This window comes from Hyla sarda, chromosome 5 (genome assembly GCF_029499605.1).
Source record: "Hyla sarda isolate aHylSar1 chromosome 5, aHylSar1.hap1, whole genome shotgun sequence".
In the NCBI taxonomy this organism is placed as follows: domain Eukaryota; kingdom Metazoa; phylum Chordata; class Amphibia; order Anura; family Hylidae; genus Hyla; species Hyla sarda.
Genome location: NC_079193.1, coordinates 34,866,162 through 34,880,294, shown reverse-complemented (window position 1 = coordinate 34,880,294; position 14,133 = coordinate 34,866,162). Strand labels below are relative to the sequence as shown.

At 42.2% G+C, this 14,133-nt stretch overlaps 1 protein-coding gene across 14 annotated transcripts in view; it reads right to left on the bottom strand.

Moving 5' to 3' along the window:
• The window catches only part of MALRD1 (MAM and LDL receptor class A domain containing 1), a 551,665-nt gene that overhangs the window by 254,114 nt on the left and 283,418 nt on the right, over positions 1-14,133 (bottom strand). The gene's annotated exons all lie outside the window — the stretch shown is intronic.

Sequence of the window (14,133 nt, the reverse complement as noted above, 5' to 3'; positions counted from 1 at the left end):
TTCCTTACTTTTTCTTATGGCTCAGCAAAATCCACAATGTGTGTGTCTTAAAGGGGTACTCCACCCCTAAATATCACATCCCCTATCTAAAAGATAGGGGAATAAGATGTCTGATCGCGGAGGGGGGGGGGGGGGTTCCGGACGCTGGGACCCCACCATCTCTGGCGTGGCACCCCAGTCATCTGAGCCGTCACATCCCCTCATCTTATGTCTATGTACTAGACCTCATGCCCCCTCCCATAGACATGAATGGACATACCATGTATGGAGGGGGTGTGGCGTGACATCAGAAGCACGGAAGACCCCAACAGCAAGACCCCTGCGATAAGACATCTTATCCCCTATCCATTAGGAGCGGAGGAACCCTTTAAGACTAGCTAATAAAAAGACATGATTCTGCAATGCTCCGTCAGATGATGTCTATGCTATATGTGTCTACATGTGGGCACCCCGGTGGCTGTCATGTGAATTGCAGCCTGCTGATGGTTTTGCTAATATGTCACAATATTGGGGTTTATTTAGTAACGTGATCCCAACTCTTTTTGTGACCAAATTGTGTTGCATGTTCCGTGCGACACAATTTGCGAATGAAAAAACCCAAAACCCTCCAATTTTACAAGGAAACCCTGAAAAGGGGGCGTGGCCATGGGTAAAGGGGTGTGTTCCTTACAAAAGGGGCGTGTCCTTGCCATTTTTGAAAAATCCCAACATATTTACTAAGGTTTCCACTGAAAATTTTGTGGATTTGGGCTGAGGAAAACCCAACAGATCAGAACAATTGTAAAACAAAACAAAAAAACGTAGGAAAAAGTGCAAAATGTAGGGAAACATAGTAAATACCTTGGAAAAATACCTTTTGGGAAAAAAACACACAAAGTAAACTACATAGAATATGTCGGCAGATAAGAACCATTTGGCCATCTAGTCTGCCCAATAATCTGAATCCTATCAATAGTCCCTGGCCCTATCTTATATGAAGGATAGTCTTATGCTTATACCTATCTTATATGAAGGATAGCCTTATACCTATCTCTATCTTATATGAAGGATAGCCTTATGCCTATCCCTATCTTATATGAAGGATAGCCTTATGCCTATCCCTATCTTATATGAAGGATAGCCTTATGCCTATCCCTATCTTATATGAAGGATAGCCTTATGCCTATCCCTATCTTATATGAAGGATAGCCTTATGCTTATCCCTATCTTATATGAAGGATAGCCTTCTACCTATCCCATGCATGTTTAAACTCCTTCGCTGTATTTGCAGCGACCACTTCTGCAGGAAGGCTATTCCATGCATCCACTACTCTCTCAGTAAAGTAATACTTCCTGATATTACTGCAGAAACCTTTGCCCCTCTAATATAAAACTATGTCCTCTTGTGGTAGTTTTTCTTCTTTTAAATCTCCTCTCCTCCTTTACCGTGTTGATTCCCTTTATGTATTTAAACGTCTCTATCATATCCCCTCTGTCTCTTCTTTCTTCTATACATGTTAAGGTCCTTTAACCTTTCCTGGTAAGTTTTATCCTGCAATCCATGTACTAGTTTAGTATCTTCTCTGAACTCTCTCTAGAGTATCTATATCCTTCTGGAGATACGGCCTCCAGTACTGCGCACAATACTCCAAATGAGGTCTCACCAGTGTTCTGTACAGCGGCAGGGGCACTTCTCTCTTTCTCTGCTTATACCTCTCCCTATACATCCAAGCATTCTGCTAGTGTTTCCTGCTGTTCTATTACATTGTCTTCCTACCTCTATGTCGTCTGAAATAATTACTCCTAAATCCCTCTCCTCAGATACTGAGGTCAGGACTGTGTCAAATATTCTATTTTCTGCCCAGCAACACTCTTAGTAAATAGTAATTAGTATTGATTTTGTATCATGATAAATTGAAGCTCTGAAATCCATTCAAGGAAAGGTAATGGTGGACGCATGTATGTGAAGATACAAAGGGTGACCTATTAAAAAACATGACTAGCTTTACTAAGACTAGTTGGTCTAAGATTGCGACACATTTTAAAAAATCGAGTTCCGTTTATCCTGCATGCTCAGTGTACACCACCTCTGAGGTGGCGCAGTTAAAAACACAGACTTTTGAAACTTTGGTAAAATTTAAGTCACACCCCTTTTTCAGAGGACATGCCCCTAAAAAAAAAAAAAAATGAAAAAACATTGTACATAATGCAAACAAGGCAAAATTATCTGGTGCAGTCTACAAAAAAAAATAAAAAAAGACTTTACAAAAGACTTTACAACTCTCTAGTCAGGGCTCAAGTCCTGCAGGAATGCAAGAGAACTAAGTTCCTGCACTTTTTCCACAGCAGGAACACCACTCCTGTTAGCAGTACCAGCCCTTGAGTGGAAATCTTGTGTGAGTTCCCACACTTTTTTTTTCCAGGACTTGACCCCTGTCTATAGTGTACCAACAGCCAGTGTCGTTGCTTGGAGTGGGCTAACAGGGCTATAGCCCCAGCTCTGACCCCCAGGCCCCGGGTCTGGCCTCGCATGAAATGTCCAGGCATGCTGGGAGTTGAAGTTTTGCAACAGCTGCAGGCACCCTGGTTGGGAAACACTGATTTAGAGGTTTTAGGTCCCTGTATCAGATACACAGAGCTCAAATTACAATTCCGATATATTAAGAAATGAATGGGCATAGAATTTTGGACCTACAGAAACATTCATAAAGAAACAAAGAAATCCATAAAGTTTAGATTTTTTTTCCCTAGCCCTACTATTTATTATTGAAGCCAATTTAAACACAAAGAGCCGGCGCCAATAAAGTGATTTGTGCCCGGCCGGCACCTGCACTGCCGTAATCTTTCTCTATCCTCTATTTCAATATTTTATGATCAATTCATTGTAATATTGGAAAATATGACTACATTGTAAATAATGCAACCAGAAATATTCTGTGATCCCCGCTGGTTAAATAAATGATATCCTTTTTTCATTTTTTTTATCTTTTTTACACCAATTGCCTAAAGCGCTCAAGATAGTACTTCTAGGAGACCAGCCAAAATTTACTCGGCCTTAATATAGGAAAGAAACTTACATAGGAAAGCTTCCGCCTGATCTCTGCAGTTCTGCAACACTGAATCTGTCTGGGAATTTAGCGGCCGGGTCAAATTCCCATCTAGTTCTTTTTTACCCTTTCAGTAAATCTTTGTACCGTAATTGGATTTCAAAGGTAAAAACGTGTTGACCACCATTCAATGAATTGACATTTACAATGAAACTTGCATGTCAATGTAAAGTCTCCTCCAGGGAGACAGAGCAGCCACCATGAAAATAATTTCACAATTCATTTGTAATGTGAATTAGGACAAATAGCACTACACTGCTCGGCAGGTTATCTAATGTTACATCCAATTGTCAGTAACTACACATATTCTCCGGGCCTAGTCATTCTGTCTTTTTTTTCTTTCTTTAAAATTAAATTGTATAGATTTTATCCACTAAGCCATGCAGTGAATTAACAGATTTCTCACCCTCAAACAATATGACTATTTATCTTGTAATGAAGGGGACAGATGGAAGAAAAAACCAATGGATCAATAGGATGAAGAATGGTAAATAGATGGATAGAAAGATAGATTGATATGAGATAGGTAGGTAGGTAGATAGATAGATATGAGATAGATCAGTGGTCCCCAAACTGTGGCCCTCCAGATGTTGCAAAACTACAACTCCCAGCATGCCTGGACAGCCGTTGGCTGTCCAGGCATGCTGGGAATTGTAGTTTTCCAACATCTGGAGGGCCACAGTTTGGGGACCACTGAGATAGATAGATAGATATGAGATGGGTAGGTAGACAGATAGATAGATATGAGATAGATAGATAAATAGATATGAGATAGAAAGGTAGATAGATAGATAGATAGATAGATATGAGATAGATAGATAAACAGATAGATATGAGATATATATGAGATAGATAGATAAATAGATAGATATGAGAGATATATGAGATAGATAGATAGATAGATAGATATGAGATAGATATGAGATACATAGATAGATAAATAGATAGATATGAGATAGATAGATAGATAGATAGATAGATAGATAGATAGCAAAGATGTGAGACAGCACCGGGGTTCGACCTTTGTGCCCGTGGTTGCCCAGGATGTGAATACAAGCAGTCCAAAATTACAGCACCAGACAGGTCAAGGATTTTCAAAGCACTGGGTAGTCTTTATTTTCCCCAAAACAAGAGCAACGTTTCGGCAATAGTAGCCTTTATCAAGCATGGCAAAATAGTGAACAGTGTGCATATATATATATATATACACCATAGATACATTTCATTGGATAAAACACAAGTGAAGTGGATGTGCAATTAGTTAAAACCACACCTCTGTTATCCTGCCATTGGTGTGATCATCAATCCATAATAATGATGTCAGGTTGACATAGAAACCCAAAGTATACAATACTGTATTTACTAATATAAAGTGACTAGTGCTATAGAAAATACAATACATAACAGTGTCACATGGGTATCTTCAATATCAGCCTTATACCGTCAGTGATCGTCTCATAAAATGTACCGATCATAAGTACTCAAGCGTGTAAAATAGTTTGTAAACATTGTTAATGCGCATGTGCCAGGCGGTGTCCAGCTTCTCCGGCTCACCACACGCAGTAAACCCTGTCAATCATGAGTACGTCATGCCCTTACCCATGCTGTGCATCCTGTGGTCCGTGCGGCTGCGCTAGAAATGTGCGCGATCGCATCTATTACATGTAACATATCGCGATCACAACGGACCACCGCGCATGCGCACTCACCACATATCCAAAACCAGTCAGTGCGACTGCGCAAACCAAATCGGCCATCGCAATGCTCTGTTGAGCCTATTGCAACCCCAGCAATTAACTGTGCATGCGCACTGGCAAGGCTGAAATGTGACAACATAAGGGGACATAATAACTGCCACAATTGACACTGAGTTGTAATAATAAAATAAAAATTGGACATTGGTCAGTAGAACATCAAAAATTTGGGAATTTCCCATGATGGCCTACAGGAGAGGCAAAACATTAAAAGACCGGTTAATTACATCTGACATAGGTAGTCGCAAACCAAAAACTGGACAGACCCTTCTTAGTGATCTAAAAAATGGAAATTTCCCTTGTAGGTCCTGTAACAGCATCGTGAAGGGTGACACCTTTCATCATCCTTATACGGGGCAACCTAATAATATCAAGAGCCATTATACCTGTTGTTCGAGTTTCATAATCTATTTAATACAGTGCCCTTGTGGGCTCTATTATGTCGGTGAGACAACTAATGAATGTAAAATTTGTCTTAATGGCCATAAATCCTCCATTAGAACAGGTAGGAGAGATTTACCTATCCCTAAACATTATCTGGAAATGGGACACCACATTAGCCAAATTCGGTTTCGTATAATTGACCATGTTCCCCCACTCCGACGTGGTGGTGGTGGTGATCGAAAAAGATTATTGCGCCAAAAAGAATTAAAATGGATCCATACACTGGACACTATGAGGGACATTTATCAATGTTTGCTTATGTATTCTTTTTTTTTAGTAATTTTTTCCTTACTTTTTTTTTGCTCATGTGCGACTTATTTATCAACTGGTTTCAGCCTGTTGATAATTTTCTTTCACGTAAGCAATTTTTCCTTTTTTACTTTGGTAGCAGCTTTTTCTGCTCCATGTTTGAGCTGGAGTAAATTTAGTCAATTTTTAACCTTGTTGCGACTTTTCTTTGCGCAGTTGCGACTGTCGCAGTTGATAAATACCCGACTGAAGCAAATCCATTTTGAAAAATTTACTACGTAAGCAAGTTTGAATTTTCTTGCTTTTCTTGTTCTTCATGCAAATTGACGCACAAAAACACACGTAGCCGCAGTTGCGACAATTTTGTGACAATTATAGTAAAGAAAACCTGACTAAACCCGTTGATAAATGTCCATCTATGTCCCCAAAAGGTTTAAATATAGATTTCAGCTTAAAACCCTTTATGTGATATACTTTGGTATTCTATGTGATGCTTTTTAGTTTATTTCATTATTACTTTCTCATTATTATTTCTTTTTTCTTTTTTTTACTTTCTTCTTTGTTTTTTATTTAATTATATTAACATTCATTTGTATTTATTTATTTTAGCCATATATTCTTTTTTATTTTACATTATTATCATTATCATTCTTTTTATTTTATTTGTTATTTTCTCATATACGGTATATTTTTTATTTTTCCTATTTTCCATTATATTTTTTATTATTTATTCTTTATTTATCATCATATTTTTTTTTTATATTTTTTTTTATTTTATTTTCAAGTTACATATACATTTTCTTTCTATTATTTACACCTGTTCGGCATATATGTGCAACTTCGTTGGAATTCTGTGATTTTAAAATTTGTTTTTCCTCTCTTTTATTGTTTTTAGATAATCACTTTATTATGGAAAGCACTCAACACTGTGAAGGTCCATCAATACAGCCGAAATTACAGCCAGTACAGCAGTCTCACGTTATAGTGAAAAGAATGACAATATTTCTCTATTTCATCATATTTAAATGTCTGACATACATAATTATTAATAAAAATAATTTATTATTACAACTCAGTGTCAATTGTGGCAGTTATTATGTCCCCTTATGTTGACATATTTCAGCTTTGCCAGTGCGCATGCACAGTTAATCGTTGCGGTTGCAATAGGCTCAACAAAGCATTGCGATGGCCAATTTGGTTTGCGCAGTCGCACTGACTGGTTTTGGATATGTGGTGAGTGCGCATGCGCTGCGGTCCGCTGTGATCGCGATATGTTACATATAACAGACACGATCGCGGACATTGCTAGCGCAGCCGCACGGACCACAGGATGCACAGCATGGGTAAGGGCATGACGTACTCATGATTGACAGGGTTTATTGAGTGTGGTGAGAGGTGGACATGACCCGGAGAAGCCGGAAACCGCCTGGCACATGCGCATTAACAATGTTTACAAACGATTATACACGCTTGAGTACTTATGATCGGTACATTTTATGAGACGATCACTGACGGTATAAGGCTGATATTGAAGATACCCATGTGACACTGTTATGTATTGTATTTTCTATAGCACTAGTCAATTTATATTAGTAAATACAGTATTGTATACTTTGGGTTTCTATGTCAACCTGACATCATTATTATGGATTGATGATCCAAAAATAAAAAATAAAAAAATACCTGTCTGCTGTTGCCCCCCCCCTCAGCAAGTTGCCATTCTAGGCAGTGGCCCTGCAGTGCCTAGAGGAAAATATGTCCCTAAATATTGTATTTGGAAATCCTCCCATGAGAAATAAATAATAGTGACAAGTGATTGACTGCACATGTCATTGCTAATACTCCAGTTTGTACTCATGAAAAACTGGGGGGGCTCAACCTCAATACTTCAAACGGGGTGCAGCTAAGTGTGTACATATATGAAACCCAATAAAAAAGAAAGAAAAACACTACACCCTATTGGCTATAGCACACACACCCAAATATCAACACACTAAAGTATCAATGATAGAAAATTGTATGCCACAGGTACAATACAAACATGTTAAAAACAATTAAAAATGTTCCCCTATGGGGGGATTTCCAGTTAGACACTAAAGAAGACTTCATAACTGTATAACTAATAACTGAGAATAAGGTTAAAGGGGTATTCCAGGAAAAAACTTTTTTTAATATATCTCAACTGGCTCCAGAAAGTTAAACAGATTTGTAAATTACTTCTATTAAAAAAAAAACTCAATCCTTCCAATAATTATCAGCTGCTGAAGTTGAGTTGTTCTTTTCTGTCTGGCAACAGTGCTCTCTGCTGACATCCCTGCTTGTCTCGGAAACTGCACAGAGTAGAAGAGGTTTGCTATGGGGATTTGCTTCTACTCCGGACAGTTCCCGAGACAGGTGTCATCAGAGAACACTTAGACAGAAAAGAACAACTCAACTTCAGCAACTCATAAATACTGAAAGGATTAAGATTTTTTAATATAATATTTTAATAGAAGTAACTTACAAATCTGTTTAACTTTCTGGAGCCAGTTGATATATAAAAAAAGTAGTTTTTTTTTCCTGGATAACCCCTTTAAATTACTAATTTTAGTTGTTGTAGCCTATAAATTGTGATACATACATTTTTATGGAAGTTCAATACTACGATAAATTTCCTTAAGAGTTTCAGAAGTAATCTCTAGTTTTCAAGGACTCCGTTGCAAAGAAATTACATAACATACTGCACACGGGGTACATTTCATTTAAATTTTTACCCATGACCCCTAAAATGTCAGATTTTCGGTAAAGATAAATACATGCCGAGAACTGAAGCATAACTCACAAAAAGATCAATTTCACAGAATTTAGAAGCTTTATGTACCAAAACATTACTATAAACATGGAAGTTCTGCCACAAAATCAATAATGAAGGTCGGATTTATATATTATGTTATCTCTGCAAATAGGAATTTAAGATGAGTATGATAGCAGAACTTAGAAATGCTAGAACATTAAAGGGGTACTCTGGTTGAAAACAATTTTTTTTTTCAACTGGCTCCAGAAATGTATACAGATTTGTAAATTACTTCTATTAAAAAAATCTTACTCCTTTCAGTACTTATCAGGCTCTGTATACTACAAAGGAAATTCTTTTATTTTTGGATTTCTTTTCTGTCTGACCATAGTGCTGACACCTCTGTCTATGTCAGGAACTGTCCAGAGTAGGAGCAAATCCCCATAGCAAACCTCTGCGGCTCTGGACAGTTCCTGACATGGACAGAGGTGTCAACAGAGAGCACTTTGGTCAGACAGAAAAGAAATCCAAAAAGAAAAACACTTCCTCTGTAGTATAAGCAGCTGATAAGTACTAGATTACTTAGAGGGGTACTCCAGCCCCAAGACATCTTATCCCCTATCCAAAGAAAAGGGGATAAGATGTCTGATCGTGGGGTCCCACCGCTGGGGACCCCCGCAATCTAGCATGCAGCACCCACCTGTAAGTACTGCCGGAAGCGCTGGAGGTTCTCAGTCTTTTGCCTCCCCACCACGGGGACGGATTATCATGATGTCACAACTCCGCCCCGTGTGATGTCATGCCCCGCCCCTCAATGCAAGTCTATAGACCCATAGTCCCATACACTTGAGGGGGCGGGGTGTGACGTCACATGGGGCGGAGTTGTGACATCACGATAATCCATCTCCGTGGTCTGGAGGCAAAAGACTGAGAACCTACAGCGCTTCCGGCAGTACTTACAGATGGGTGCTGCATGCTAGATTGCGGGGGTCCCCAGTGGTGGGAACCCAACGATCAGACATCTTATCCCCTATCCTTTGGATAGGGGATAAGATGTCTTGGGGCCGGAGTACCCCTTTAAGGACTAAGATTTATTAAGAGAAGTAACTTACAAATCTGTTAAACTTTCTGGAGCCAGTTGATTTGAAAAAAATAAAAAAAATTCCGGTGGAGTACCCCTTTGAAGGAGCACTCCAGGCAAGAAAAATAAACTGGAGTATACTTAGTGCATGGCCTGAGGCAGAGGAGAATGAGGCTGGGATCCTAAGAGCTAATAAGAGAATCTCTGTGTTATGCTTCACCCCTGCGGGCCCTACAATACGCATAACCCAATGGGGCAAATTGACCATCCAAATACTTGTCTGGCTTAATGTCACATGCCTTGCACCACATTTTGTATGTATGAACACATTTTTGTACCTCACTCAACAAGGGGAGTGGGCGGCTTAATGATAAAAAGGTTCAGACTTATTATTATAAGTGGTTTGGACACAAAGGCCCTGATTGACTATTTTGTCCCCATTTTACTCAGAAAACCTGAAAAAGTTGCGTGGCTGCTGTGGAAAGGGGCATGGTTACTGAAAAGGGGGTGTGTCACTGACATTTAAAAAAAATCCCAACATATTTACTAAGGTTTCCATGGAAAATGTGATCGATTTGAGCTCTGGAAAACCCCACAGCTCAGAGCATGTTTAAAAAAAAGCAAAATGTAGGGAAAAGTGCAAAAACATAAGGAAACATTAGTAAGTACCAAGGAAAAATATCTGTCGAGAATCAAAACCCACAAAGAAAACCATACATCACTCTTAGCAAATCAGGGCCAATGTGTTGCAAAATTTTTGGCTCCCAATAATGGCATAACTTAAGCCAAATAATAGAGAGGCTAGTATAAAGTTAGAGGAGTTGGGATGCACGTTGCTTGACTATTTTTTGGCATATATGTCACTTTAGAAGGATTTTCTATATTTTTCATCTGAATTATATCTAGAATCTACACAATCTCCTAAATCCCTGATGAACCTGTCTGCCAATGTAGGGGGAAACATGTTGGAAGCGGGGGGGAATGAGAACAAATATTTGGATTTGGACACATTGACTCTTTTTCAATGTTGTACATATTCGAGTCAAGGCACTTATCCCTGTTCTTGTTTTACACTGATTTTTTGGTTGTTGTTTTGTGTTTCACTTAATTTTGTCTATGATTGATTTATCCATCTCTCTATTACACCCCTATCCTCAATTTATTGTTTTTTTCCCTCACTTAGACATAAGAAGGGACTGTCTTCATGGTTGGGGCCAATCCTCTTAAGGAGATGGTACACCCAGGGATCGATTTTTAATAAGGGACTGTTACGCCGAGCGCTCCGGGTCCCCGCTCCTCCCCGGAGCGCTCGCTACACTTCCCTCACTGCAGCGCCCCGGTCGGTTCCACGGACCCGGGGCGCTGCGTTACCACCTCCGGCCGGGATGCGATTCGCGATGCGGGTAGCGCCCGCTCGCGATGCGCACCCCGGCTCCCGTACCTTACTCGCTCCCCGTCAGTTCTGTCCCGGCGCGCGCGGCCCCGCTCCCTAGGGCGCGCGCGCGCCGGGTCTTTGCGATTTAAAGGGCCACTGCACCGCTGATTGGTGCAGTGGTTCCAATTAGTGTTTACACCTGTGCACTTCCCTATATCACCTCACTTCCCCTTCACTCCCTCGCCGGATCTTGTTGCCCTAGTGCCAGTGAAAGCGTTCCTTGTGTGTTCCTTGCCTGTGATTCCAGACCTTCTGCCGTTGCCCCTGACTACGATCCTTGCTGCCTGCCCCGACCTTCTGCTACGTCCGACCTTGCTTCTGTCTACTCCCTTGTACCGCGCCTATCTTCAGCAGCCAGAGAGGTTGAGCCGTTGCTAGGGGATACGACCTGGTCACTACCGCCGCAGCAAGACCATCCCGCTTTGCGGCGGGCTCTGGTGAAAACCAGTAGTGACTTAGAACCGATCCTCTAGCACGGTCCACGCCAATCCCTCTCTGGCACAGAGGATCCACTACCTGCCAGCCGGCATCGTGACAGTAGATCCGGCCATGGATCCCGCTGAAGTTCCTCTGCCAGTTGTCGCTGACCTCACCACGGTGGTTGCCCAGCAGTCACAACAGATTGCGCAACAAGGCCAACAGCTGTCTCAACTGACTGTTATGCTACAACAGTTACTACCACAGCTCCAGCAATCATCTCCTCCGCCAGCTCCTGTACCTCCTCCGCAGCGAGTGGCCGCTTCTGGAATACGACTATCCTTGCCGGATAAATTTGATGGGGACTCTAAGTTTTGCCGTGGCTTTCTTTCCCAATGTTCATTACACTTGGAGATGATGTCGGACCAGTTCCCCACTGAAAGGTCTAAGGTGGCTTTCGTAGTCAGCCTGCTGTCTGGAAAAGCCCTGGCTTGGGCCACACCGCTCTGGGACCGCAATGACCCCGTCACTGCCTCTGTACACTCCTTCTTCTCGGAAATTCGAAGTGTCTTTGAGGAACCTGCCCGAGCCTCTTCTGCTGAGACTGCCCTGTTGAACCTGGTCCAGGGTAATTCTTCCGTTGGCGAGTATGCCGTACAGTTCCGTACCCTTGCTTCAGAATTATCCTGGAATAATGAGGCACTCTGCGCGACCTTTAAAAAAGGCCTATCCAGCAACATTAAAGATGTTCTGGCCGCACGAGAAATCCCTGCTAACCTACATGAACTCATCCATCTTGCCACTCGCATTGACATGCGTTTTTCCGAACGGCGTCAGGAGCTCCGCCAGGATATGGACTCTGTTCGCACGAGGCGTTTCTTCTCCCCGGCTCCTCTCTCCTCTGGTCCCCTGCAATCTGTTCCTGTGCCTCCCGCCGTGGAGGCTATGCAGGTCGACCGGTCTCGCCTGACACCCCAAGAGAGGACACGACGCCGCATGGAGAATCTCTGCCTGTACTGTGCTAGTACCGAACACTTCCTGAAGGATTGTCCTATCCGTCCTCCCCGCCTGGAAAGACGTCCGCTGACTCCGCACAAAGGTGAGACAGTCCTTGATGTCTACTCTGCTTCTCCACGTCTTACTGTGCCTGTGCGGATGTCTGCCTCTGCCTTCTCCTTCTCTGCTGTGGTCTTCTTGGACTCTGGATCTGCAGGAAATTTCATCTTAGCCTCTCTCGTCAACAAGTTCAACATCCCGGTGACCAGTCTCGCCAGACCCCTCTACATCAATTGTGTAAACAATGAAAGATTGGACTGTACTATACGTTTCCGCACGGAGCCCCTTCTAATGTGCATCGGATCTCATCACGAGAGGATTGAACTGTTGGTCCTCCCCAATTGCACTTCTGAAATCCTTCTTGGACTTCCCTGGCTTCAACTCCATTCCCCAATCCTGGATTGGTCCACTGGGGAGATCAAGAGTTGGGGGCCCTCTTGTTCCAAGGACTGCTTAAAACCGGTTCCCAGTAAACCTTGCCGTGTCCCTGTGCTTCCTCATGTAACCGGTCTCCCTAAGGCCTATATGGACTTTGCGGACGTTTTTTGCAAAAAACAAGCTGAGACTCTACCTCCTCACAGGCCTTATGATTGTCCCATTGACCTCCTCCCGGGCACTACTCCACCCCGGGGCAGAATCTATCCTCTGTCCGTCCCAGAGACTCTTGCCATGTCTGAATACGTCCAAGAAAATTTAAAAAAGGGCTTTATCCGTAAATCCTCCTCTCCTGCCGGAGCCGGATTTTTCTTTGTGTCCAAAAAAGATGGCTCTCTACGTCCTTGCATTGACTACCGCGGTCTTAATAAAATCACGGTTAAGAACCGCTACCCCCTACCCCTCATCTCTGAACTCTTTGATCGTCTCCAAGGTGCCCATATTTTTACCAAACTGGACTTAAGAGGTGCTTATAATCTCATCCGCATCAGAGAGGGGGATGAATGGAAAACGGCATTTAACACCAGAGATGGACACTTTGAGTATCTGGTCATGCCCTTTGGTCTATGCAACGCCCCTGCCGTCTTCCAAGACTTTGTTAATGAAATTTTTCGTGATCTACTATACTCCTGTGTTGTTGTATATCTGGACGATATCCTGATTTTTTCTGCCAATCTAGAAGAACACCGCCAGCATGTCCGTATGGTTCTTCAGAGACTTCGTGATAATCAACTCTATGCCAAAATAGAGAAATGTCTGTTTGAATGCCAATCTCTTCCTTTTCTAGGATACTTGGTCTCTGGCCAGGGACTACAAATGGACCCAGATAAACTCTCTGCCGTCTTAGATTGGCCACGCCCCTCCGGACTCCGTGCCATCCAACGTTTTTTGGGGTTCGCCAATTATTACAGGCAATTTATTCCACATTTTTCTACCATTGTGGCTCCTATTGTGGCTTTAACAAAAAAAAATGCCGATCCCAAGTCCTGGCCTCCTCAAGCGGAAGACGCCTTTAAACGACTCAAGTCTGCCTTTTCTTCGGCTCCCGTGCTCTCCAGACCTGACCCATCTAAACCCTTCCTATTGGAGGTTGATGCCTCCTCAGTGGGAGCTGGAGCTGTCCTTCTACAAAAAAACTCTTCCGGGCATGCTGTTACTTGTGGTTTTTTTTCCAGGACCTTCTCTCCGGCGGAGAGGAACTACTCCATCGGGGATCGAGAGCTTCTAGCCATTAAATTAGCACTTGAGGAATGGAGGCATCTGCTGGAGGGATCAAGATTTCCAGTTATTATTTACACCGATCACAAGAACCTCTCCTACCTCCAGTCTGCCCAACGGCTGAATCCTCGTCAGGCCAGGTGGTCTCTGTTCTTTGCCCGATTTAATTTTGAAATTCACTTTCG